Consider the following 27,526-nt stretch of genomic DNA (forward strand, 5'->3'; position numbering starts at 1 on the left):
AGGTTATTTATCTGTTAATTGCACTGAGTAGTCCATATAAGCCTCGACTAACAGTCTGTCTACACTGCAGCTGGGAAGGTGCTTCCCTGGGCAGGTAGACAGACACATGCTAACTCTGCTCCAATTACTGTGCTAAAAATAGCAGTGTAGTGGGGGTTGCATGGGCAGTGGCTGGGGCTAGCTGTTTTAGTACACACCTAGGGTCTGGGTCTGTTTGTACTCGGGTGGCTAGCTCGAGCTGGCACCTGTGCTGCCCCCAGTTCGAGCTGGCATGTGTCTGCCTACCTGCTCTGGGAAGCACCCTCTCAGCTGCGGTGTAGACATACCCTAAATGATCGACACAACGTTAGCTAAGAAATTGCAGGCAAGAACGTTAATAGCTATTCAGTTAGTGGAGAAACAAATTTCACACATACATAAAGCCCAGGGAAGCACTGGTTCCATTAAAGTAATGGGCATATATAACACAGTTTGAGCAAAACTGTGCTCAGTTGACAGAAGTGCAGTGCTTCCTTATAATGGGTCGGATGTCTTCCGCATACAGCAGTGTGCAAGCATATACATACAAAGCAACATACAAGCCTAGGATGCTGGGGGGAAGAGCATTGCTTACAGAAACCTGAGTTGTACTCCCAATTGCTTAATTCTGGCAATGGTTGAATTGTCTTGTAAAGCAGAAGAATATAACTCTTGTATCTAATGTTGCAAACCGACTATTCTTATGGGGATATGGGGCCAAATGCACAGGTGACATAAATGCCGGTGTGAGTTGTATCGGTTGTCCAGATCCTCAGACAGTGCTCTGCTGGCTTCAATATATACACAGTCTGAGTGTCCAGGCTATGTACTTTTTGTCAGCATAGGTGAGTTTTAATGTAATTCATGTAACATACATTACTACAGTCACAAGTAAAAAACTAATTTGCTGGTCTGAGGATCCCCTAATAAATTTCTACTCAACACAAGTGCACCTGATAATATGAGATAGTTTTCAGTCTCTGCTCGGAAAAGGCCCAGCACAGGGACAGCTAGGATAGTCCATGTTAGGACTGAGATATGGCTACAGAGTGGTTTGGGAAACTTTTATTGCACCTATTTGCACCATACTTTACTCTCTGTAGGAGTTCACCCATTTTGGGGTAATGAGAAGGTCCTCCTTGATGTATAAATAGATTTCAGGTCTGTTTTTTGATGCTTGAATCATGCTCTGAGTAGTTAATGGATGGAGTATTTCTTTTATGCTAGGAAGCCACGAAGCCCTCCTCATGGGGTTAATGTAATAGCAAAAGTGTGCCATTTGGTCTAGAATGTCTGCTTCCTTGACATTGCTGTAAAAGCACTGAACCAAATCTTGAGATCTTTATGTTTCTATTCAGTCTTTATTCAGGTAAAACCCCTGTTAAGAGCCTAATCCAAAACTCACTGAAGACAATGCAAGTCTTTCTAGGTTTTCAGTGGGCTTTGGATCAGGACCATAATCACTAGGTTCTCAAAGGTACTTAGGCACCACTGAAATCAATGGAAGTTAGGAGCCTAAATACATCTGAGGATCTGGGCCCTTACCTTTGGAAAGCCTGGTAAAAACTGAGTGTGGACCTCAAGCTTTGGCCCTTTGTGCAGATAACGTGTATGAGACAAAGAGGAAAGCAAGTACAAAGTATTCCATGGCACGGTTTTATCTCACATCATGGCGCATTTAGCTTATATTAATTGCTAGCATTGTTATATTTTTTAAAATTGCTTAAAGCAGTAGCAGGCTGTATTTGCAGTCCAGCAAATGTAATTAGATTAGTATCACTTGCCATATATTTGACTGTACTAGCTAAGAACAGGCCATGTTCATCCTCTGGAGAAGAAAAGGAAGAGGGCAAAGGAACAGAACAGAAATTCTGGGTGTGAAGCATCAGTTTACGGTATAATGTGCATGTTGCATTTATTCTTACTTTTCTACTTTCCCTTTGTATACAGTTATATAATTAGTCTGCATAGGCTAAAACGAGACTGTCTTCACATAGCTATATAGGGCCAGATCCTCAGTTCATGTAAATCAAAGGTGCTTCAGTCTGATTTACACCAGCTAAGGTTCAGGCCATTAGTTTGTTATTCTCTACACTGCTAGAGTATCATTCAAATTACTGAAATCTGCATACATGATTCACTGCTAAAAGAAGTGAGTAATTTAGTAAGCCAACTCTATTTTTGTGCATACATGTGAATTAGTTTCCCAGTTACATAATCAATTTGAATAGTAATAATCTACATAAAGGAAAATCTGAACTGAAATTTCCTACAAAGGAACAAAGACTTTCATCAGATTCTTTTCGGCAGGTAATGAGGCTGCTATCTAGTTATAGTACTTTCCCTTTATTGTCTTTTTAGTCTATTGGATGGAGCTCTAAATTTCTGCCTTTACAGTTTTGCTATATACTAATCAAACATGTTTCCAGTCTGAATAGTGGATTGAAACATCCAATTTCAACACGAAATAAACCTAGAGTTCATTTTGGGAGACCTGCTCTCAGATCTGATCACTATGGTTGATTCCACCTATAACCCTTTGTAACTTTTATCTTGAAATGCTCCCAATCAATATTAGGTTGTTAAAGAAAAGGGTCCAAAAACACCCAGCTTAATTTTCAGGTTCCAGCCTCTAGATCAGTTACAAAAAATTTATTTAATAGAGGAGCACTAGGCGACAATTTGAATAATATCACCAAACTTTATTAAAAGAAAAATGATTAGTAAAGCAAACAAACAGGCATGAAGTTACCACTTAAAAAAATACTACAATTATACTGACACTCAAAGATGAAATAGTGGATCTGTGGGTGATCAGCCCTCTGACAACAGAGTGAAGTACAGCCTTATAATTCTGGAACCGGACAGTACCTTTTGATGTTAATTGAAGCTCTCTTGCAATTTAGCAAATCTACTCCTTTTATAATCTATTAAAATATTAATTAACAATAAATTGCTCTTTACCATAATTGTATTTCTACCACCTTCTTATTGGTTCTTTACCTTACACATTATTTAAATTAACATCTGTGCAAAGGTCCTTCCCATGCTACTGATTTAGATAGCATTTTCATAAAACATTTACAATTCTCAAAAATACTCATTAAAACATAATGGTAACATAACCCTGGGTCATGTCCTTGCTAACTCTTACTTTCTTACTGGCCAACTTATCTTTAACTTTTTTTATACTAGCAACTTCAGTTTCCCATACTCCTTTACACATATGCTAATTTAGCCAGCAAACCTAGCTTCTACTTATTTCTTAATCCAAACCATCCTATAGGCTACACATAAATTACTTGCTGCTGAGAACGAATATAGCCTTGAAATCTATTATGGGACTTCTCAGTGTAAAAGAAAGCATGTGTGTGTGTGTGTAGTCATCCCTCCACTGAGCAGGAATCAGGATATCATGGCCTGGCAGGTTGGTTTCCCATTGGAAGAGAAATCAGTAATAAAAAGTCGAGATATATTTTTGCATAACTTGTTTTATTTGCTCATATTCACCAGTCCTGGAACAGAGGTGGTCACAAAAATCCTCTTTTGGGGATCTCAGCTCAGACACCAATGGCTGGTTCACAAGGAGTTATGCCTCAAGAATTTACTCTAATTAGAGAGCTTAAGGCAGACAACAGACTCCCTTGTTGTCTGCCACAGCTCCCCCATAGAAACTACAATGGGTGCCCAACAACAACACAGCATTACTTCCAAGACTAATAACTACCCTGTGTACTGAGATAAAGAACGTGTAAGACTAGATGTATGTAACCCTTCTGCCAGTTGCTTAACAGCAGCAAAAAGGCCTGGTTCAATATATCTAGGGTCCACATTGACAAATAATTAAACTGGCTCAAGCCCCCACCCATAAATCTGGGAAAACTAAACACACCCTCTCTGGATTCCCTTAACAGGCTGAGAACACATGTACTAGAGTATCCACTGAAACAGCTCTCGTCTTTTGCTGCAGTAGGAGAGTATTTTCTGCATTTCTCTTACAGCCCCAGATTTTCGCCTGACCCCAGCCTCGATGTGGCAGTCGTAACACATCTGACCACAAGCAGAGGACTGGGGGCGAAGTCCATCAATTACACACCACTCCTAAATCAGCCAGAAGAAGTGGCCTGCACTTGACCCTTGGTTGGTATGGCAGTGCAGATCACTCGCCAATAAGCAGCCAACCCAACATATACTATTATTTATTATTTAGTTTATTGTTAATTATTTATTTTATTTTATTATTTGTATTACAGAAGTACCTACGAGTCCCAGCTGAGATCAGGGCCCATTGTACTAGGCACTAAACACATATAATAAGAGACTGTCTCTGCCCTGAAGAGCTTATAGGTTAAATAGGCAAGACAGACGAAGGATGGGGAAAAGGTACTGTTATTATATTACAGGTGGGGAACTGAGGCACAGAGAGGTCAAACAAGAAGCCAGTGGTGGAGCTAGGAATTAAACTCAGCATTCCTAAGTCCCGGTCCAGGGCCTTAATCACAAGGCCACCCTACCTCTTCAACAAGCTATTATAGAGCAAGCGCAAAATATCTATCTATCTATCTATCTCAGAGTAATGTTAGCTGACAGTAGCAAGGAAAATCAGAATGAAATGTGTCTTACCACCTTTAACTCGCTCCCCTGTGCTAGAGTAAATGATATGTAAGGTCACACAGTACAATACATAGGAATAATAGGATGAGCTAAGAGGAGTTTCAGCTAGAGATGTCCTTGCTTTAGTTGGTGTAAGTCAATGCTTTAATTTGTTTACCTATAATTTCTTTCAGTCTTGTTAACGATAGGCCAACTGTTTCAGTACTGTACTCTCCACTTTGTTCCCACTCACTTTATCTCCCTTCCCTACCACAGTGATTTGAAAGAGCTTTGTGGCACATCAGTATTTGTCTCAATACATTGTCTTGTGTGATGACTCACCGTCAAAATAGTACTGCAGTCGCATTTGACATGACACACTGGAACGGCTTCCGAGCTGCTACAATGTGCTATTTCCATCCAGGAGATTAGGGTGGAATTAAGAAAGTGGATTGTTTGACACAGTTCAACATAGTAACTTCGGCATATTGTATTACGTTCTCCGAGAGAGTCGCTACTAAATGGGCTGTTTGACATGATGCTTTAAAAAGGATGTAAAGGTGCCATCAGTAAGTAGTTTAGAGCTTTTATAATGCAAAGCAGAAATATATATTGGAAAACTGTTAGGAAGCAACACCAACCCAAGGTGTTTCTCTGGACTGCCATTCTAGATAGCCTGTCTCAATTCCTGATCCTCTGTGTTTATGGACGGTAATTCGGACACTGCAACAGCACGATACCAGACAGAAGAGTCTTTATTCCAAGAAATTTAAATAACCACCAGTATTGCACTCCAAACACTCACTCAGTAAAGCAATACCTAATTAATAACAAATATTAACACCAGGCATTTATGCAGCACTTTTCAATCACATATTTCAACGTTCCAGTGTTGGCTAGCTATCTTGCAAGGTAATTTGCATCACCGTACATTTCCATCTCAGTTATGTCTCTCTCCAAAGATACTTCTAATAGCTTCATACTCAGGCATTCAGCCTCAGGCCCAGGGAACCCAGAAATTGTGAGACAGGATAGTACACTTTAAAAAGAGGCAGCAAAATATGTCAAAAATGATTTGGGATTTTTATTATACAAAGATCATAACAAAACATGGAGATGAGCTCTTAAGGAGCCAGGGAGCACTTCTTTGTTCTGTGTTTATACAGCACTTAGCACAATGGGGTCTTGGTCCAAGGCTGTGGTTTCTAGGCCCTACTGCAGTACAAATAAATAAATAATAAACATTCTAGTCACCTAAAATGCCAGGCTTTGCTTATGACAATCTCAGGTTATTTCACACCCAGATCTGTAGCCCATACACATTTGGGAATATCACATCTTTCATTAACATTAAGTGAAGCTACTGTCTCCTTGATTAACTGGTCACCACAAAATTCTAGAGCATTTTTAAGGCCCTTTCCCAGCATAAATCCCTCTGGTAACTATCCCTTTAAATTGGGAGCAAGAACCAGCTGCAGCCCTTAGATGGAAATTTTGTAGCTGACTCTTGCAGGTCAGTTTCTTTTTTCTGGCCAGTCAGTATTTTGGCTCCTGTACTGTTCTTTCTGGTTTTCTGTTGCTCTTTTTCAGGTAGCACATGTTGGTAGCAACTGGTTAGCAAACTGAAACACAGAGTCCTTGCTTGTGACTTGTAAGATTCTTTGCAATATTCTAGTCCCTTTTCTTCATCTGAGGGGTGAGATGCTCTGATGAATACCTCTCTGGCAACCTGTCGCATATTTTAATTGATATTTAAAGTAAGCTATGTAGTGGGAGTGGAGAAAAATATTTCTTCTAGGCAGGTGGAGTAGAATGTCCTTCCCACAGCTCATTCCTTTTTCTCGCCTGGTGTTTTGACTTTTTTCTCATCTGTTGTTAGGTCATGTTTAGTTGAAGGAAACCAAGAGCTGCGGATTGGAACATTCCAGAGCCTGCAGTCCCCACCCCTCACCACCTGTGTGTACACGATTGTGACAGGAGAGGTTTCTCCATTCTTACAGCATGCCAGTCAGTTATGATAACTCTAGGCTTAGCAAGGAAGGATGGTCCAGAGATCAGTGCACTTGATTCAGGCTCCGCAGACCAATGTTCTATTCCCTGGGCTGCCACAGTCTTCCTGTGTCGTCTTTGGCAAGCCTTTCTGTGTCTCTATTTGTAAAATTGGAATGACAGTACTTCTTTACAGGTGTATTGTAAGGATAAGTACATTAAAGATTGTAGGATAGATAGAGCCACATGCAAGTTCTAGTCTCAAACCTATCTATCACAATGAAGTATTCAGAGAGCAACACTAATGGGATTTTCTTTTCCCTTAAAAAAACTAGAATTCCTTTATAAGTTTCAAAGTTAGATGCATAAGTATGAATTAACCAAAATAACCGCTTTTAATTTTAAAACCTATAATACAACAACCACAAAAAAAATAATATAGTAAAACAGCCAGAGAGTTCATATACGTTTACAACTTTTTGTTGGATAATGTAATCTTGAGAGTTCTTGATTCTATGTTAAAACTTATGTAAAACAAAAGTAAGTCTGTTGAGTTCAATAGCATTGACTGGTCTAAAAACTGTGTGAGATCAGAAGGCCCAGAATTCCCTAAATGGCCTTATCATAGTAAATAGAAAATTGTCTGTGCCTAATATTTCTCTCCTTCAGAAATTCTTAAAATTTTCTTGGATGGGAATTGTAATCCCTTGTCAGAAATTAGTTCCCTCTAATTTCCTCCATGACTAAAAGCTGTTAACAAGAACTTAACTTACTGTTGTGGAAGGAAAGGCTTCTTCTGGCAATTTGCTGAAGTAATCAATTACAGCGACAGCAAAACAGGAACTTGGTAGTTCAGTTTTAAAAGATCCTACTGTGTCAATATCAATCTTTTCCCATTCAAAAAGCAAACATGCTGGGTGCAGTGGTGCCATGCATGATATCGCTGTTTTGTCAAACATCTGTCAAGAACACAACATTTTGTAACACTCTCAGTTTGTGAGACATCCACGGCCATCAGGAGAGATCTTTCAGTCTTTCTATGGCTTGGACAATTTATTGATGAGTCCCAGGAGGAAGCTTAACAGACTTAGGTGGGAGCTCAGTAAGAACAATTAGACAACATGGTAACTCAGATCGCTACACTTGGACCTTGTCTACCCACACAGCTTGTACCACTTTAACTATACAGTACTGTATAAAATCAAACACAAGGTGCCCAGCTTCTAATGAAGAAGGAATGTCTTCTAGCCCTCAATCCTATGGAATACTCTGGACGATGAGATTTTCAAAAAAGGTCAACACCCAACATTTGGAAATCTGACCACTTACTTAGATGCCCTAATGGGAATTGAGTTATTCTAAAAATGTGCACTTTAATGTACGGTATTGCCTAGTTTGCGGCAGAGAATTCACCCAGAAGGGGCAAATTGGGGAATTTTAGGCACACACCTGAAAAATATATCTATGAAGAAAAGTGGCTATGCATTGAAGCAAGGATAATTCAATTGTCCTCTTCGTTTTGTGTCACATTTTGTATTAAGGTTCCATTTACAAATGGTTTATAGAGGATTAATAAATGATTAAGAGATGTTGCAAGCATGTTGCAGACCTGAGTAGTATGTGTTAAAGCTTGATTATAAGTGCAACAATGAAGGTGTTATACATAAGACATGGTTATATGCAACCTATTCCCTCTAATAGTTGGACCCTCTAATAGTTGATTAATCATTTATTAACATGCCTATTAATCAGTTAATAACCCTTTATAACCTATTTATAAATGAAAACATGATATATATGTTTTGGTTTGTTTTTGTTTTTAGTAGCAATGTATGAACAGAAGAAAGGTTCAGAAATTCAGAATGGACAAGTAACCATAAGTCTGTATGGTTATCTGAGCACTGTCCAAACTATCTGTACATCTAGAGTCAGCCATACTGGTCTGGAAGCCTCATGATATGTGCTCTTGTGACATTTCTGGGACTTCCCACATCCAGGTTAAGCATCAGCATTCTTGTGGTATTTTGTCATTTCCTTTTTCGACTCCCTGATTCCATTCAGAAACAAAAAGGTGCAAAAACGAAAAATAATTTAAAAACATTTATCAGCAATTTCTTGGATCTCGAAAAGAGCTTCCATTGGGCTTGATTTGAGTTTTGGGTTAAGGTTGAAAATGTCTTTGGGTGGAGTTCACCCAGACAACAATATCACACTTCCTTTATCAAAAGTCTCTGGTCCAGCTGCCCAAGAACAGTGCTCAGGGCACCTGTGGTGAGGAGACACATATGTGTCTTTATGCACCTTTTCCATATCTCCCAAATGCTGGGGACTGCTGAGAACCAAACTGATCTCCAGCACAGGTTAGAGCAGCTCAGGGCTTCTTTAACTTGCAACAGTGACTAGTAGCTCCCAGGGAGTTCCTCTACCTGCCTGGAATGTCAGAAAGCATAATCTACTGGTCCTACCCTGCCCCTTTGTTCCCCAGAACACTTCCTACTTTGAGGAAGATGGAGATATGGAGCTGGCTGTGGTAGAATCCTCCTCTGCTGCCTTAAGCTCTCCTAAGTCACTGCAAAGAGGGTTTGCCCTGATCAAGTATCTAGCCCAATGTCTTTTCAAAAAAAAAAGAAAAAACCACCCCAAACTCAAAATGTTAGAATGTCTGGAAATGAACAGTTTAGGGAGTCAGTTAGTTTCCCACTGCCATATAATCTTTCATCACTCACTATCACCTCACCACCCTCCCAACCTTAACTCTGCACCCTAATATCCAAGATTAGATCCGGTGAAGACCAGTAGGTGCCGCAGTCCCATTTGAAAATGGGGCTTAGTTGTCTAAGTCATGTAGCCCTTGCAATGCTGAGTGGAGCAACACCTAAATGCCCTTAAAAATCTGAGCTTTAGCCTCTCCGTGCCTCAGTTCCCCAGGGTTAAAGGTAAAGGATAATGGCCCTGTCCTTCCTCACAGAGGTGTGATGAGGAGAAATACATTAAAGATTGTGAGGTGCTCAGATAATGGGGGGCCAGACAAATACCTGAGATAGATAGATGGCTGTTAACAGAATTATGTATCTAACAGACACACCCCATACTTTGAGGTAACATGAAACCTTATTCCTACCTACCCCTGGCTTTGCTTTTGGAAAATTGATACGTGACTTGTCACGGTTTCTCAAAACAAAACACACCCCGTCTCGCTCTCTGACTGCTCTCGGGGCTAAGAACTTCCTCAGCATTGCCTAGTATGACAACCATTATCTGAAATGTGATTTCACACACACACACACTCTCTCCCCCCCCTACATCAGTCAGCTTCCCTGGTAGCTTGAAACCCCTGGTTGTTTGAAAATGGCCCTGATCTTTCCATAATATTTGGACTAGAAGTGGTTCCAGATTCATCTCAAAGTGAGTTTTCAGGACAGATTTGAATACCTCTGGAAAATGGCCTTTCTAATATGAACACTCTCAGCTCCTGAGGTACCAGGAGTAGCAGCACACATTATTTCTATCGAACCAGCTTCCTGTGGCCATAAGGTGGCAGTGGCCTTGAACAGAAAATAAATAAATAAATCTCTTAGACTATTAAATCATGATATTGCCAGGGCAGGAAAACAAGGCAGGCAGCAGGCAGCTCTTTCTGAGTCATTCCAGCAAAACGTCTCTCTCTCTCTCTGGGATGGTGTACATGGGCACTTTGTCTCTTTTCATGAGCTCATCAAAGCCGATTACGCAGCCCTGTTGTAAGAGAAAGCTGTGAAGCTGAGCTGAGCAAATCAGGCCATCCCTGTGGATGTATAAATGAGTCAAATGACCTCCAAACGCATGACTCTTCAAAGAAGGTTGTATAAACTAGCAGATCTCTATGGTGATTAGTGCAGGCAACGCTTAGAACCTCAGAAGGAAAAGGATGGGGAAAGGCAGAGGGAAGCAGAAGACTATTGATTCAAAGTTTCATTTTGCCCTTCCAAAAGGCAGCACTGACATATACAAGGGCAAGTGTGCACAGCGCTGAAATATAGGGGGAAAGAAAGCATGTTAGCATCCACTCCTGAGGCATTGCCACGGGCAGAAATGGTCATTTGTATGGTGAATAGAGGATGAAATCCTGGCCCTTTTGAAATCAATGGGAGTTTTGCCACTGGCTTCAATGAAGCTAGGATTTCACCCATAAAGTCTATAGTTACTTGGTGAAAAACAGAGTGGGGGAAGTTACCATCACTGGAATGTACATTAACTCCCTTTTCTCTGTATGATTTCACACTGACACAGGATAGGTGTGAGGAAAAGCACAGACATGCTTTAGTGAAAGAAAATGTGATCTTCCTCTTTCTACAATGTAATCTTTTAGAGTATACGTACCTACGATAGCGATGGATTCTGGGGGGAAAAGGGGGGGTTGACAATCCACCCTAGGTTGGTAGTGACTGACCATTATGATAATCTGTTGGCCAGCTGCTGACCTGTGTTGAATGAATTTGTTAGTTTCAGTCTGACTTCTAGTAGAGAAGGATTCTCATAACAAAATTGACACTAGTAATAGTATTTTGTTATTATTACTACAGTAATACCTAGAGGCTCCATCCCCAATCAGTATGCTGGGCACTGAACCAAACAGATAGTAAGAGATGGTCTCTTCCCCAAAGAGCTTGTTTTACAGTAAACATGATGAAACAGGTGGGAAAAACAAACATCTGGTAGGAGGGAGGGCAAGGTAAATAGTAATGCTAGGTTGTGTTTAACACAGATGAGTTGTATACAGTTGGCACAAAATTGGCACCTCCAAAGGGTGAGCATACATCCCATTTTGGCTGGGACAGTCCCTTTTTTAAGCCCTGTCCTTGATCAGTTGACAAGAGCAAAGAGGACAAATACCCACTTTTGTCCAATGTATGTGGTGTGGGACAGTTGAGCGGTGATGGGGATACAGGACTCAGGCAGGGGGGAGGCAGGGCTCGGGCAAGCAGTGATGCCAGCCCCAGCCTCTCACGGGGGGCAGGTGGGGCTTGGGAGAGTGGCTCAGGCCAGCCTTGCAGGGATGGGGGCTCAGTCGAGCAGCTCAGGCCAGCCCCACGTGAGGGCTAGCCCCAGGTGATGTCCCATTTTCCCTTTGGGACATATGATCACCCTACACCTCCATAATTGACATTAGTCAGTCTAGCCAGGGACCACCTGTTGCTCCCAACACTAACCCATGGGTGTAGTTTGGGGGGATGCAGGGGAGCATTGCTCCCCCAAACTGGAAGCCTTGGGCAGGTACAGAATTCCCCCGCCCTCCCACACAGCCCCATTAGCCTGACTGGAGCTGATCCCCCAAATATAGAAGTCAAATGAAGCCTGTGCACTAACCCTAGCCCAGGGCTACCTTTTGGCCCCAAACCTCGTCCTAGCCCAGGGCCACTTGCCAGTCCAACCCTAGCCCCGACCCAGAACCACCAATCAACTCCAACTTTATAGTGGTGAAGGACTGGGAATAACCTTTGCACATAGACAGATGGTCCCTCCAGTGCTTGTATGGAAAGAGCATTGCCAGGGTGGTGAGGTCTGGAAGCTTACTTTGCCACTGTGCATGCAAAATGTGTTCTATGGATGGAGCTTAATCACCAGGGCTGTCAAGCCAGTACCTGTCATAGGTATTAAAAATCATCCTCATCATAACTGAGGGAACATTTGATTGTTGTCTTGTAACAGTGGTAAAGAATCAGAGAATTACTTTCTTCTAACACTGAACAAGGAACTTTATTAGAATAAAGACAACAACATTATTCACACACACTGTTTTTCAATGTAGGTATGTAGTTAGAAAAAGCTTCCTCCCTTTTACACCATGCTCTGCTCTCTGAAAAGATTCTTGGAGGAGCAACAATCTCTTCAGTGAATTCCAGCTACTTATTATTTTGATTGTGTGTGTATGTGTGCACTTAGAATTTTATACCTGTCACAGTTTGATTGGCCCTTTATGGGGAGATGGGGCCACCCCCTGTGCCATAATTAATTACTTGAGGGGATGGTCAGATGATAGTTTAGTGGACACCTGGGCCTCATAAAAGGACTGGGAGAGCTAATCTGAGATGTGGAAGGTCCTGAGCCAGAATCTGCAGGAAATTGGTACTCGAGAGGAGTCAGAATTTGGGGAGCAGGGGGAAGACTGACAGGTAGCCCAGAAAGGGGCTGGGAACAGGGCCCAGAGGTAGGCTGAAGGAAAACCCACAAAATGATTTGTTTGGGGACTTTTAGTTGGATTTTTGTTACCCTGAAAAGAGTTAAGTTTGTTTATGACTTGGCCGAAGAGCTAAACCACAACTCCAGCACTGACCTTTTTTGTGGAGGCATAAGGAGACCCACCTTGGGGAAGGAACCTGAAGGAAGGAGCTCCATCAGTGCCATGTTTTAGCAGAAGACAGCACTACGAGAATGCCTTGCCCCAAATGCCAGTACCTCAGAGTGCATTGTGCACTGTATTCAGCATTGGCTAGAGCCCAGTTGAAAGATCACAACAACTGCTGGAACCCCAAACCAAGATGTGTGAGGCTGTTCATAGGGAGGAAATTAGAAGGACAAGGTGTCCAAGTACCTGTTGAAAAACTGATAGAAGGGAGCGGTGACCATGTTGGAAATGAGGATAGGTGGCAGGGTTCCTTCTTGGAATCAGGAAAATAGATTTGGATTCAGTTTGAAGGGGGAGGGAGAAGATTGGACTATGAGGTGTTTTCATACCAATTTTGCACATCTGTACTTAGGATCAGCCAGTTTGGGCTCTGCAGCCTGTCCTAACAGTAGACCCCACAAATGTGTTTTAAAGGTGTCCCATTAGAAGCTTACAAAATTTCTGACGTTGACATCCACATGTTTTTAGCTGTGAATAAGATGCTTTACTTCTTGCTTTGGGTGACTAGTATGCACTTTCCCCTCAGGATGGCATATGTAGATTGAGTCCTATCCACATCTCCTGGAGACCACAGAGTATGTGGGTCTCTGCTCAGTTTTGCAACATGCTGTTGACCTGTTGAAACAAATGTCTGAAGCTGGCCTATCTGAAAAATCAGACATTATCTTAGGTGTTTTAGCAACTGCAAGGCCTAGTGAGAATTCCAGCCACAAGTCTCCTCAGAGTAGCACTGAATGTGCTTGGCCCTGTCTGGGAGGAGCTTCTCTTGAAGTTGTAACAAACCAGTAAGGTGACCTCCTTTTGGCTTCTCAGACGAGTAGATGAGGAAGCTCATTATGTAAATTTATGTGGGGCTGAGAGAGACTGTGTGTGTGTGTGGGGGGGGGGGGGAGTGTGATGTGAGAGAGTGTTTGCAATTGAGCCTGTAGCTTCAAAAATGGGACTGCTTGTTCTTTAACTTTCAACTTTTCCATTCCTTTGAGTGCTGACATCCGGAAACCTGTCTGATAACCATGGTTACAACTACCAGTCAACACACTTGTGCATCAGCTCCCCCCACCAGCTCTTGTAACAATGTTAGAATAAAATATTTTGGAAAACAAACATGAATTCAAAGTTAGACTAGAAGCTTGAACCTCTGTGACCCTGCATCTCAGCCATTGTAGAGTGCTTCTTTAATCGCTTGAATTAGGTTATGTGCAGTAAGGACTCAGCAAGCATTTACCTTTCTGCTTTGTTCCCACTCTTGGTATAAATTAGATGACTCTGACTCTGATCACTCATCCAGGTGATCGGATGTGAGGTGGTAGTTGATAAACTGTGAGACATCAGTAGAATTAAGTTAAACTGCTGGAGACAAAGGAGCTCTGAACCCCCTTCCTGGTTGGCAGATCAGAGAAGGATTTAACAGCTTGAGCAGAAATCGCTTCATTGAAAGAGATATAGCACAGTTACATTGATGCTCAGAGTAGAAAGCTAAAAGTGTCTCTTCTTAAACATCCAGTGGGCCTTAATGACTCACCTTTTCACATCCTAGAGCATTTCATTTGCAAAGGAAAAGATCAGTTACATAAAGAGTTTTTGCACATGCATACTCCCCCATGACATTCCTGACATTTCAGACTTTGACTCAAAACAGGTGGATTTTGATTACTCCTCACAGCCCAGGGAGGTGACTTATTCAGCCACCCTTATTTGCTTTTTGCATTCTCAAGGAGCATATGAGACACCGGAGATATATTCAGGAGCTGAATATATTCTAAATTTCACTAGGAGCTGTCTTTAGCCAGTCTTTTTGCATCCTCAAGGAGCATATGAGACACCGGAGATATATTCAGGAGCTGAATATATTCTAAATTTCACTAGGAGCTGTCTTTAGCCAGTCAGCATAAAGAGCCACTCTTAGGTCTTGTCTGCACTCATGGAACATCAAAGAGGAATATTGGTACTTTGCATTTCTATAACACCGTGCAGCCAAGAATCTAAAGCACTTTATAAACAGCAAAGAATTATGTCTATACCTAACCGAATAAACAGACAGAGAGAGGCTAACACCACTTTTTTAAAATTAAATGCAGTATTGCCAACCCAAAACCATTAAAAAATCATGCATCGGGCTTCTAAAAATCAAGAGATTGGCTTAAAAATCACGAGATTTTTAAAAACAATAAATGTTGGGTTCTTTTTATTTGCCTTCTGGCTTTTGAGCCATTAGATTCATATTTTCAAGCTTTTTACTTCAAGGATAAGGGCTAGAAACTTTATTTTTTGGTAAACTAAGCTGAGATTTGTTTCATAATCACATGAAAACCACCAAAATGTCATGAGTCTCAGAGAAAATGACAAGAGTTGGCAATAATGTGGGTGTATATTTATGCACCTCAATAAGTGGCCTGATTTTCACAGGTGCTAAGCAACCACAGCATTGTTTGGCTTAAATGACTTGTCCTAGATTACGCTTGAAGAAGGTGGCAGACTCAGGAATAGAATCCTGACTCCCAGTCCCATTCCTGTTTTAACCACAAGACTATGATTCCTCTTATAACTATGCCAAAGCCATGTAACAGGCTATCAGTGCTGCCTGAAATACACCATCCTGTAAGCAGCTCATGATGCTTCTCAGGATGGTAAGTGAGTTCTGCTGACTTGCTGGGGCTTTGCCCCACTTTGGTACAAACGAAGTTGAGAGCAGCTTTCTAGACAGAGAAAATCTAGGGTGTGGGCTGATAAATCTTCAGGGAGGAACCCTAGAAGCAGCCGAGCCAGAGGAGGACATCTGAGCTGAATGTTGCTATCCCCTTGTTAACTCCTGTGTTAGTAAAACCAAATCCTTGGAAAGGGGTTGAAATTATAGCCTCTGCATAGGGTGTGTCTCTGCTATACGAGAGCAGATTGGGAAAGACAACAGCTCAGAAGCCATATCGTACCATTGATTTTTTTAAGCCAAAATCCCCTTTGGTTTGTACTTTACAATCAATGCCACAATCACCTAAAGACAGGACAGAAGCCTGCACTTTATGAACTTAAAAAGAAAAGGAGTACTTGTGGCACCTTAGAGACTAACCAATTTATTTGAGCATAAGTTTTCGTGAGCTACAGCTCACTTCATCTGATGCATAAAAGTGGAAAACGCAGTGAGGATGTTTTTATACACACAGACCATGAAAAAATGGGTGTTTATCACTTCAAAAGGTTTTCTCCCCCCACCCCACTCTCCTGCTGGTAATAAGCTTATCTAAAGTGATCACTCTCCTTACAATGTGTATGATCATCAAGGTGGGCCATTTCCAGCACAAATCCAGGGTTTAACAAGAAAGTCTGAGGAACCGGGGGGGGGGGGGGGGGGGGTGTCCTGGGTTAATGGTTCTGTTGTGTGGTATGTAGTTGCTGGCGAGTATTTGCTTCAGGTTGGGGGGCTGTCTGTAGGCAACGACTAGTCTGTCTCCCAAGATTTCTGAGAGCGATGGGTCGTCCTTCAGGATAGGTTGTAGATCCTTGATAATATACCGGAAACCTATACCGGAAACCTACTGACCGCTATTCCTACCTACATGCCTCCAGCTTTCACCCAGACCACACCACACGGTCCATTGTCTCCAGCCAAGCTCTACGATACAACCGCATTTGCTCCAACCCCTCAGACAGAGACAAACACCTACAAGATCTCTATCAAGCATTCTTACAACTATAATACCCACCTGCTGAAGTGAAGAAACAGATTGACAGAGCCAGAAGAGTACACAGAAGTCACCTACTACAGGACAGGCCCAACAAAGAAAATAACAGAACACCACTAGCCGTCACCTTCAGCCCCCAACTAAAACCTCTCCAACGCATTATCAAGGATCTACAACCTATCCTGAAGATCGACCCATCACTCTCATAAATCTTGGGAGACAGGCTAGTCCTTGCCTACAGACAGCCTCCCAACCTGAAGCAAATACTCACCAGCAACCACATACCACACAACAGAACCACTAACCCAAGAACCTATCCTTGCAACAAAGCCCGTTGCCAACTGTGCCCACATATCTATTCAGGGGACACCATCACAGGTTCTAATAACATCAGCCACACTATCAGAGGCTCGTTCACCTGCACATCCACCAATGTGATATATGCCATCATGTGCCAGCAATGCCCCTCTGCCATGTACATTGGTCAAACTGGACAGTCTCTACGTAGAAGAATAAATGGACACAAATCAGATGTCAAGAATTATAACATTCATAAACCAGTCGGAGAACACTTCAATCTCTCCGGTCACGCGACTACAGACATGAAAGTTGCGATATTACAACAGAAAAACTTCAAAACCAGACTCCAGCGAGAGACTGTTGAATTGGAATTCATTTGCAAATTGGATACAATTAACTTAGGCTTGAATAGAGACTGGGAGTGGCTAAGTCATTATGCAAGGTAACCTATTTCCCCTTGTTTTTTCCTACCCCTTTCCCCCCGCCCCATTCCTCACATGTTCTTGTTAAACCCTGGATTTGTGCTGGAAATGGCCCACCTTGATGATCATACATATTGTAAGGAGAGTGATCACTTTAGATAAGCTATTACCAGCAGGAGAGTGGGGTGGGGGGAGAAAACCTTTTGAAGTGATAAACACCCATTTTTTCATGGTCTGTGTATATAAAAACATCCTCACTGCATTTTCCACTTTTATGCATCAGATGAAGTGAGCTGTAGCTCACGAAAGCTTATGCTCAAATAAATTGGTTAGTCTCTAAGGTGCCACAAGTACTCCTTTTCTTTTTGCGAATACAGATTAACACGGCTGCTACTCTGAAACCTTCATGAACTTAGTTCTTCAGGTACCTGAATAGATCAGCTTCATGATGTTCAACAGCAACGTCAGCATCACTTAAATAAAACAACAGTACAAAGCTGTCTATTAAAAGAAAAAGTTTGTTCATTTTGGCATCTACCTTCATTATAAATACACACTAAGTCGAAATAACAACTTCAGTGAGAAAAATGAAAACAGCTTTGTTTCTAAAAACAGATCTGAAGCATTTGCATTTAATCACAGTTACAAAATATTCCTGTTGCTTTTAATAGTAATTCAGTGACAGGAGGATACTCTCCACCAATGGGAATCCTTCCTACCAGTTTGACAGTGCCCCATAATTGGTGTCTCTGTTCTTTGAATTATTAGATTGCTCTATAGATAATCGTACGCCAAACCCCACTCTCTCACTCCTAAATTTAAAACATCTACTGCTTATCCTTTAGCTCTGCCATTTCCTTTATAAGACAGAAGTTGCTTACTTTTATTTCATTTGATACATTTCAAATGTATAGTAACATTCTTGTAGGGACCATCGTGTTGGGCTATGCAGTGATTTTTCCCCTTTGGTTGTGTGTTATATAGGAGCTTTATATTTTGGCCTTTCCTTTGGCTCACCCCCATTATTTCATATTACTGTACTTAATATCTTACTATGTAGGAAATTTAAAAAACCCTTAATTTAATGCTCATGACCAAAGCCATTGCATTTCCTGGCTTAGCATTTAAATCTTATTATAGCCTTGTCCTAGTGATGCTACAGGTTGTGATCTAGCCAAGTATTTAAGCACATTATTAAGTTCAATGAAACTAAAATTAAGCACATGCATGAATGTTTTGCTGTATCTGGATATACTTGTGGTTGAAGGCATCCTTAATAAGGTCTGTGAGGCAGGGACTTTTTGTTCTGTGTTTGTACAGTGCCTGGCACAATGGGATCCTGGTCCTTGACTCTGGCTCCTGCAATAAAAATAATACGTATTAATAATAACTTATTAGCCCCTATTTTGGGACATTTATTACTATAAAAGTATCTCTTCTCTACTGAATATAAAAAGAAACCCCACCACTACAATTAATAGGCTTGGAGACTGAGCTGTGGGTCAGTTCCAAAGCCCATTGAAGACAAAGGGAGTCTTCCCCTTGACTTCAATGGTCTTTGTATGAGGCTGTACATCCTTTGAGGTCCTTCCAAGTCAGGGTTGAGGAATATTGGCAGGACAATATGAGGAGTAAGATTACACAGCCGCTGCCTGGTCTATAACTGTTCTTTAGAGGCCCAGTCCTGCCTCTGTCTAGATAATGGAAATTTTTAAAGAAACGAAATCCTTGCACTGTTATATAGACAGATGGTAACATTGTTAATAATGATGCAGAAAATGCAGAAGTGTTCACTAAATATTTCTGTTCTGTGTTTGGCAAGAAGCAGGATGATGTACTCACATCATATGAGGATGATGAAATACTCTCTAGGCCATTAGTCACAGAAGTGGATGTTAGATAATGTCTAGTAAGGATAAACATTTTAAAATCAGCAGCCCTGGATAACTTTTTACCCAAGAGTCCTAAAATAGTTTGCTCAGGACATCTCTGGCCTACTGATGTTCATTTTTAGTAAGTCTTGGAGTACTAGGGGAATGCCAGAAGACTGAAAGAGTGCTAATGTTATGCCAGTATTCAAAAAGGTCAAGTGAAATGACTCGGCCAACTACCGGTTAGCCTCACATTAGTGCTGGGCAAAATAATAGAAAAGCTGATCAGAGAGTCAATTAATAAAGAATTAAAGGATAAGGATAGAATTGATGCCAGTCAACATGGCTTTATGGAAAACAGGTCATGTCAGACAAACCTCATTTCATTCTTTGTTGAGATTACAAGTTTAACTACATAGACTTAATATATTTAGACTTGTGCAAGGCATTAGTTAGATCTGCTCAACATTCAGATTAAAATACTAACACTATGCAGTAGCGATAGAGCACATGTTAAATGAACTAAGAACTGGCTAACTGACAGATCTCAAAAAGTAGCTGCCAAGGGAGAATCATTATCAAATGAGGGTGTTTCTAGTGGGTTTTTTTGGGGGGACTGGGAGCAGGCCCAATGCTATTCAACATTTTCGTCAATGATCTGGGAGTAAATCTAAAATCACTGCTGATAAAATGTGTAGATGACACAGAGATTGGTGGAGTGAGTGGCAAATAATGATGGGGACAGGAAACCTACGCTCATTCAAACATAATGCACATTAATACACCCAAATGCAATGGTATACATCTCAGAACAAGGAAAGCAGGTCATACCTACAGAATAGGGGACTGTATCCTGGACAGTATTGATTTTGAAAAGGATTTAGGAGTCAGAGTGGATAAGCAACTCAACGTGCGCAACCAGAGAGATGATGTGGCGAAAAGGGATTCTTCAACGTACAAACAAGGGAGTAGAGCTGGCTGGAACTTGTGATTTTCAGTTCACAAGAAATTCTGGGTTTTCAGAATTAAAACACCTGTTGCTGTGGAGTAGGAAGCCAACCAACTTCTAGACTCCCTGCGACAGAGCTGTCAATCCTGGAACACTGGCAGCGGAAACATGCCAGTGTTTTGACAAAAGTTTTGTTGACTCCGTAATAGATTCAGTGAAACATTTTGTTTCAGTGAATCAGCAGTTTCTGATGAAACTTCATTGTTTTTGAGGAATTCCAACCAGCTCTAGTAGTGAGTAGAAATAAAGAGGTAATTTTTACCTCAGGGTATGGCATTGGGTGAGACTAATACTGGAATACTGTGTCCCATTCTGGTATCCACATTTTAAAAAGGCTTTGAAAAATTGTAGAGGGTTCAGAAAAGAGCCACAAAATTATTAGTGGTCTGGAAAAAATGCCTTACAGTGAGAGACTTAAAGAGCGCAATCTGTTTGGTTTCTCATAAAGAAAACTGAGGGATGAGTTGGTTAAATTACATAGGTACCTTTTGTGCCAGGTATTAAAGGGCTCTTTAGTAAAACATTATACTGCCTTGGAGTTCAGGACCCCATGGTTCTGGAACAGCCTGCCAAGTAGACTACCCCAGAACTGGGGCGCAATTGCCTTTCACAGAGAATTTATAAAAACTGGGTTTTCATTCTGAAGCAGAGTGAAACCAAATTTTGAAAAATCCAAATCCTCCATGAAATGGAATTACCTTTCTCCACATATCTCTAATTAAAACACACATATTGTTTGAATGGGCCCAGCTTACTTTATTAAGGGCTAGTGTCTGTCTTTGATATGTTTGCAAAAAATACATAAGTTAAAAAATCAAAATTCTGAGGGTAGAGTGTTTCACTGTTACCCATGCAGTAAAGTTCAAACATACAGCAATTTATATCTCTCTAGAGCTTCACCACACAAAATAAACACAAATATGCTTCTTTAGGTCATTAGATAATCAAATGGGGGGCATATAGTTTAGTTGAATGCCAGGCCCCATATTGCTTCGCTTTGACAGATTTAGAGATCCTGGTACCTGGTCTGAGATTACCATTGTAACATCCAGCTATCAGAGTTTTAGCAGAAAGTCTTGCTCAAATAATCCAAAAACCTTCTGTTCTTCATAAGAAGGAGCATCTGTTTGTAAATATCTAGCTAATTACTCATTATCTTATTGAAAAACAGCACACTACAGAGAAGTCTCCAGCATTCCTAATAATTGGATGAAACTTGTGTGCCTGTTTCAACTTCCTGAAACCATCAGCAATAAGACAGTAGGTGCAAGACGACCAGGGTCAAGTAGAATGGGAGGCACAAGCCAAAAGCAGTGTTCTAAAACCACACAAGTACTAGTAAGGACAATAAGTAGTAGATCGCAGCTATGCTGCAGGGGCTAAATGCTGAAGTCCTTTGACAATACAGGAGCAGTATTGTACACCATTGACAAAGTCGTATCGGATGTCAGAAATCTGTTGGTCATCTATTAGAAGGACTGTGACATTGTGAATGGATAAATTAGCTGACCATTGTCATTTTTTCTGCTCTTCGCTGCCTATATTTTCCCTCAATTTTAATTTGTCAAAAGCTTTTATCTCTCACCATACAGATATGTCAAGAATCCATAACAGATGTTTTTGAGGGTACTTATTAAAAGTTATTTGAAAGTGTAAGTAAATGTAATACACCAGGTCTCCTTTGAACAAATTAACAGATGAATTGGAAAGAAATCTAGCAGGTTAAAGGGTGATTCAGCCTTACAAATATTTGTTGTTTTTTCCCATCCCATTATATTCATCTGGGTGCTTTTTGACTGTATTTGCAATGACTTTTTCGACTTATTTTCCCTCATACCATAGCAAGGCAGTCCTGCAAGTTGTGCCACAGAGGTTCACACACATTAGGACACTTCACAGGGTCGGGTCTGCTTTCATAGAATCATAGAATCATAGAATATCAGGGTTGGAAGGGACCCCAGAAGGTCATCTAGTCCAACCCCCTGCTCGAAGCAGGACCAATTCCCAGTTAAATCATCCCAGCCAGGGCTTTGTCAAGCCTGACCTTAAAAACCTCTAAGGAAGGAGATTCTACCACCTCCCTAGGTAACGCATTCCAGTGTTTCACCACCCTCTTAGTGAAAAAGTTTTTCCTAATATCCAATCTAAACCTCCCCCACTGCAACTTGAGACCATTACTCCTCGTTCTGTCATCTGCTACCATTGAGAACAGTCTAGAGCCATCCTCTTTGGAACCCCCTTTCAGGTAGTTGAAAGCAGCTATCAAATCCCCCTTCATTCTTCTCTTCTGCAGGCTAAACAATCCCAGCTCCCTCAGCCTCTCCTCATAAGTCATGTGTTCCAGACCCCTAATCATTTTTGTTGCCCTTCGCTGGACTCTCTCCAATTTATCCACATCCTTCTTGAAGTGTGGGGCCCAAAACTGGACACAGTACTCCAGATGAGGCCTCACCAATGTCGAATAGAGGGGAACGATCACGTCCCTCGATCTGCTCGCTATGCCCCTACTTATACATCCCAAAATGCCATTGGCCTTCTTGGCAACAAGGGCACACTGCTGACTCATATCCAGCTTCTTGTCCACTGTCACCCCTAGGTCCTTTTCCGCAGAACTGCTGCCTAGCCATTTGGTCCCTAGTCTGTAGCTATGCATTGGGTTCTTCCGTCCTAAATGCAGGACCCTGCACTTATCCTTATTGAACCTCATCAGATTTCTTTTGGCCCAATCCTCCAATTTGTCTAGGTCCTTCTGTATCCTATCCCTCCCCTCCAGCGTATCTACCACTCCTCCCAGTTTAGTATCATCCGCAAATTTGCTGAGAGTGCAATCCACACCATCTTCCAGATCATTTATGAAGATATTGAACAAAACCGGCCCCAGGACCGACCCTTGGGGCACTCCACTTGATACCGGCTGCCAACTAGACATGGAGCCATTGATAACTACCCGTTGAGCCCGACAATCTAGCCAGCTTTCTACCCACCTTATAGTGCATTCTTCCAGCCCATACTTCCTTAACTTGCTGACAAGAATACTGTGGGAGACCGTGTCAAAAGCTTTGCTAAAGTCAAGAAACAATACATCCACTGCTTTCCCTTCATCCACAGAACCAGTAATCTCATCATAAAAGGCTTTCATAGAATACATGCAGGACTGAGGCCTAAAAGCCACTGATCTTTCCTAGGACCAGACTTAGCACTATGTATTTGTTCTCTATCATTGTCTTTAAAAGATGGGCTTGAATGTTGGCTGTCCTCCAGAACAGTAGCTTTTTCAGTGACAGAGTGCATGTCTTTTTCGGTATCTCAGCTACTTTGTTCTTTAGCTCCTTGAGAACTCTTGGATAAATGCCATCCAGTGGTGCTGATTTATTGCTGTTTAATTTCTCGAGATGTTCTATCAACACTTTGTTCAGTACCTCTGTCTCAACAACGCCAAATCCGCCAGTCTGTACTCTGTCTACTCAGACAATAATCCCATTGTGCCAGATCCTCAGCTGCTGTAAACTGGCATAACTCCATTGAAACAAATGAAACTAGCTGAGGATCTGGTGCATTGACATCCCAGTGGGAGTAGAGACTCTAGGATTAGCCCTGTAAAGGTTAATTCTTGGGTAAATACAGCCTGACGGTCCTCTGTGATGAAGACAGATACAAAGCCACCAAACAATTTTCTTATCCTCTCAGTTTTCCCTCTTCATGGCCTAGCAGACCCAGTGACTCTTCAACAGGATTCCCCAGGCATTGTGTTGGATGTACTTTGGGTTGTTTTCCCCCACAATTATTGTCTTTATTATTTGTTAAAAAATGATGCCCTTGGGTGGATGCCAAGATGAAAATAAAAGACACTTTTTGTCCCATAGGTCTTAAAAGACAGATATTGAAACTAAAACTAGTGGTTTTTACTAGAGGTGTCTGCAGTACTTCAATGATCACTGAAGTGAGTTAAGGGATAAACTTCTTTAACTATCAACAAGAAATAGCTCATAGAGTAAGCACAGTACTGATGCTGTTGTAATCTATCCTGTCTGTATTCTCTGTCTCAGTCTCCCAAGCCAGTTCCTGTCTTTGTGGCCTTCTGCTTTAGGTTTTTCTGGAAAAATGCCCATCACTGTGTAGCGCCCCTCTCCACCCAGTTACCTTCTTTAATGCCAATCTGCTTACAGATTTTGATGGACAGGTCTGGGTTCTTCTGGATCCCGCCACCCACTCAGCAGGGTGTATCTTCTTTATTTTTCCCTATGAATTTATTTGACAGTGCCTCCACCCCCCTTGCTCCTTCCTGGCAGGGTCACCAGGGCAGCTTGGGAGGAAAATTCTAACCACAGGGTAACCACCACTTACTTGCCAGATAGTTGGAGACTCCCAAGAAATAACACAAATACATACAATGTATTCAATACAATAATTATATTAAACAGGAAACAAATATAACAGGGTAAAAAGAAAAGGAGTACTTGTGGCACCTTAGAGACTAACCAATTTATTTGAGCATAAGCTTTCGTGAGCTACAGCTCACTTCATCGGATGCATGAAGTGAGCTGTAGCTCATGAAAGTTATGCTCAAATAAATTGGTTAGTCTCTGAGGTGCCACAAGTACTCCTTTTCTTTTTGCGAATACAGACTAACACGGCTGTTACTCTGAAACATAACAGGGTAAAACACTATTCTTAGGGTGCCCACGCTGATAATACCCGTGACTTTCCCTAGTCACAGGACCTGATGTAGCAAATGTAAGATTAGTGTCCCGTTGGTACATGTACTTTGTTGGGGCCCTTGATGACCTATGACCACGATATCTTCTCTGCAGTGGTTTAGCAGTGTGGCTGACTGGGTTCAGTGGAGCCCAAAGGACTCACAAGTGGGAGGAAGTGGTAAGTCCCTCCACAGGTTTAATATGCAGCAGGTTATAAAATCCCCAAACCCTTACTCCCTGGCTTGAGGACACAGTTCAGGGAGTAGGGGGTCCCCAAAACAAGTTCTCTAACTAAAAGATGGTGTACTCACAAACTCCATGAATGATCCTCAGGTTCAGAGATGACCTTGGACTCCTCAGTCACTGCAGAGGGGCTGATCTCTGCTGGCAGGGATCCTCTTCAGACAAGAATCAGGCTGCTTCGGTCCCAGGATTTCCCCTCACCGCAAAGGGGTGCAGGGCTCAAGGTGCAGATTACACAACTACACTAAAATCCAAACTGTAGTCTCCTACCCCAGCGTCCAGACACACCCACAGCAGGCAACAGCCCTGGACTAGCACCCAGAGAAGAGCTGACCAGGTGGTGACTGGTTTCACCTAAGGAGCTGGAGGGCTAATTCAGCCTGGCTGGGGAAGTTCCCCAGCAAAACTCTACAAACTGGGAGTCATCAGTGGAGAGGGAAAGGCCCAGCTGAGGGATGGTGCTTCCAGGTCCCTAGAGGCCAGTTCTCAGAGGGAACCCGGCATGCAGGCCTGGGATTCACCAGCTCCCCACACAACCAGTCCTGGCTGGCTCCAGACTGACTCAAAAATGGCTTCTCCCCTTTCCTGAACTCCTTGGGAGGGGCATCTCACTCCCTATTGGTTGCCGGGCAGACTCTGAGTCTGTCTTGGCTCCCCCTCCCTACCGTGGACAGTGGGCCTCTCCCGAGCTGCCAGCAGACAGAGCCCCAGAAATCTAGGTAATCTCCTGGGGGGGGAGGGGGTTACAACTGCTAACACCAGTGGGAGCACTAGTGTAGAGAAAATGCCAGCAAACTCTGGGGTTTTCTCTACTGTGTCATGTAGTCCTGTGAGGAAGGTAATTCTAACAACTTTATTTGGATTGCGCAATAGCACAGCAATATGGGAATCAGAGTAGAGAAAACAGCAGTAATCAAGAGAGGAGGGGAACATGACGTGGAAATATATTTTGGCTGTTGGAACAGATAGGAAGGGTTGGGTATTCGAACGTTGCCGTGAAAGCAGGAAGTGGATGCCCACCCCTCTGTGCAGAGCCGGGTGGAGGCTGTAGGAACAAGTTTTTTAGGATGAATCTATAGATGTGCTAATTGGGAAACGTATAGTTGTCGTGAGCCTCTCCAATAACATCTGTCTTAACTACGTGACATGATGCACTGTGTAATCAATCCAAACCTTATTTTGGGAAGGCAGAGCTAACTAAAACTAGTGTCAAACTCTGGTCCCCCTGTTTACTCCATAGGAAGCTGAAAATAATTGCAGCAACATTTCCTACATTCACTCTGCACTGCAAGGCTCGGTTTACTACATAAAGCCATCTAGTGGACAATGCACACTTTGTTCCTTAATGTCCCTGCACTCCTTGACTCATGTGTTTCTTGCCAAATTTCTAACAGTTCTATTAGTTATCGAGGAGATTTAATGCATGCCATATCATGACCCAAACATAAGATATATGTTTATGGCCATTTGGCTGTTTCCCCACAGCTATGTGTTCTCTGTACAGAAATAGATGAAGATGGGTTGTACTGATCCCTATTATATTTTAACAGAACAAATAAAGGTGTTATCAAATGTCCTTCCATGCAGGTGGAATGATCTCAGTGCTACGAGAGAGTAAAATTAGTCTAACAATAGCAGCATTTTAAGAAATGCTTTTGGTAACACAGCAGTGGGTGACCATATTTACCACCAGAAAATTTCCCTGCAATGAAATGGAGTAATTATGGTCCCAATTCAACAAAGCATTTAAGCATGTTCTCTATTCAGGGGACACCATCACAGGGCCTAATAACATCAGCCACACTATCAGAGGCTCGTTCACCTGCACATCCACCAATGTGATATATGCCATCATGTGCCAGCAATGCCCCTCTGCCATGTACATTGGTCAAACTGGACAGTCTCTACGTAAAAGAATAAATGGACACAAATCAGATGTCAAGAATTATAACATTCATAAACCAGTCGGAGAACACTTTAATCTCTCTGGTCACGCAATCACAGACATGAAGGTCGCTATCTTAAAACAAAAAAACTTCAAATCCAGACTCCAGCGAGAAACTGCTGAATTGGAATTCATTTGCAAATTGGATACTATTAATTTAGGCTTAAATAGAGACTGGGAGTGGCTAAGTCATTATGCAAGGTAGCCTGTTTCCTCTTGTTTTTTCCTACCCCCCCCCCCCCAGATGTTCTGGTTTAACTTGGATTTAAACTTGGAGAGTGGTCAGTTTAGATGAGCTATTACCAGCAGGAGAGTGAGTTTGTGTGTGTATGGGGGTGGGGGGGATGTGAGAAAACCTGGATCTATGCAGGAAATAG

General features: G+C 41.9%; 1 long non-coding RNA gene across 1 annotated transcript; it reads right to left on the minus strand.

The window, feature by feature from the left end:
- Positions 1-5,727: 5,727 nt before the first annotated feature.
- On the minus strand, positions 5,728-25,749 carry LOC142070649 (uncharacterized). Its single transcript, XR_012666593.1, has 3 exons — positions 25,273-25,749; positions 18,640-18,743; positions 5,728-6,759 (listed from the first exon to the last, which is right to left on the minus strand). It is a non-coding gene; the product is annotated as an uncharacterized LOC142070649 (long non-coding RNA).
- Positions 25,750-27,526: the final 1,777 nt, after the last annotated feature.

Source organism: Caretta caretta, chromosome 1, assembly GCF_965140235.1.
Source record: "Caretta caretta isolate rCarCar2 chromosome 1, rCarCar1.hap1, whole genome shotgun sequence".
Lineage (NCBI taxonomy): Eukaryota > Metazoa > Chordata > Testudines > Cheloniidae > Caretta > Caretta caretta.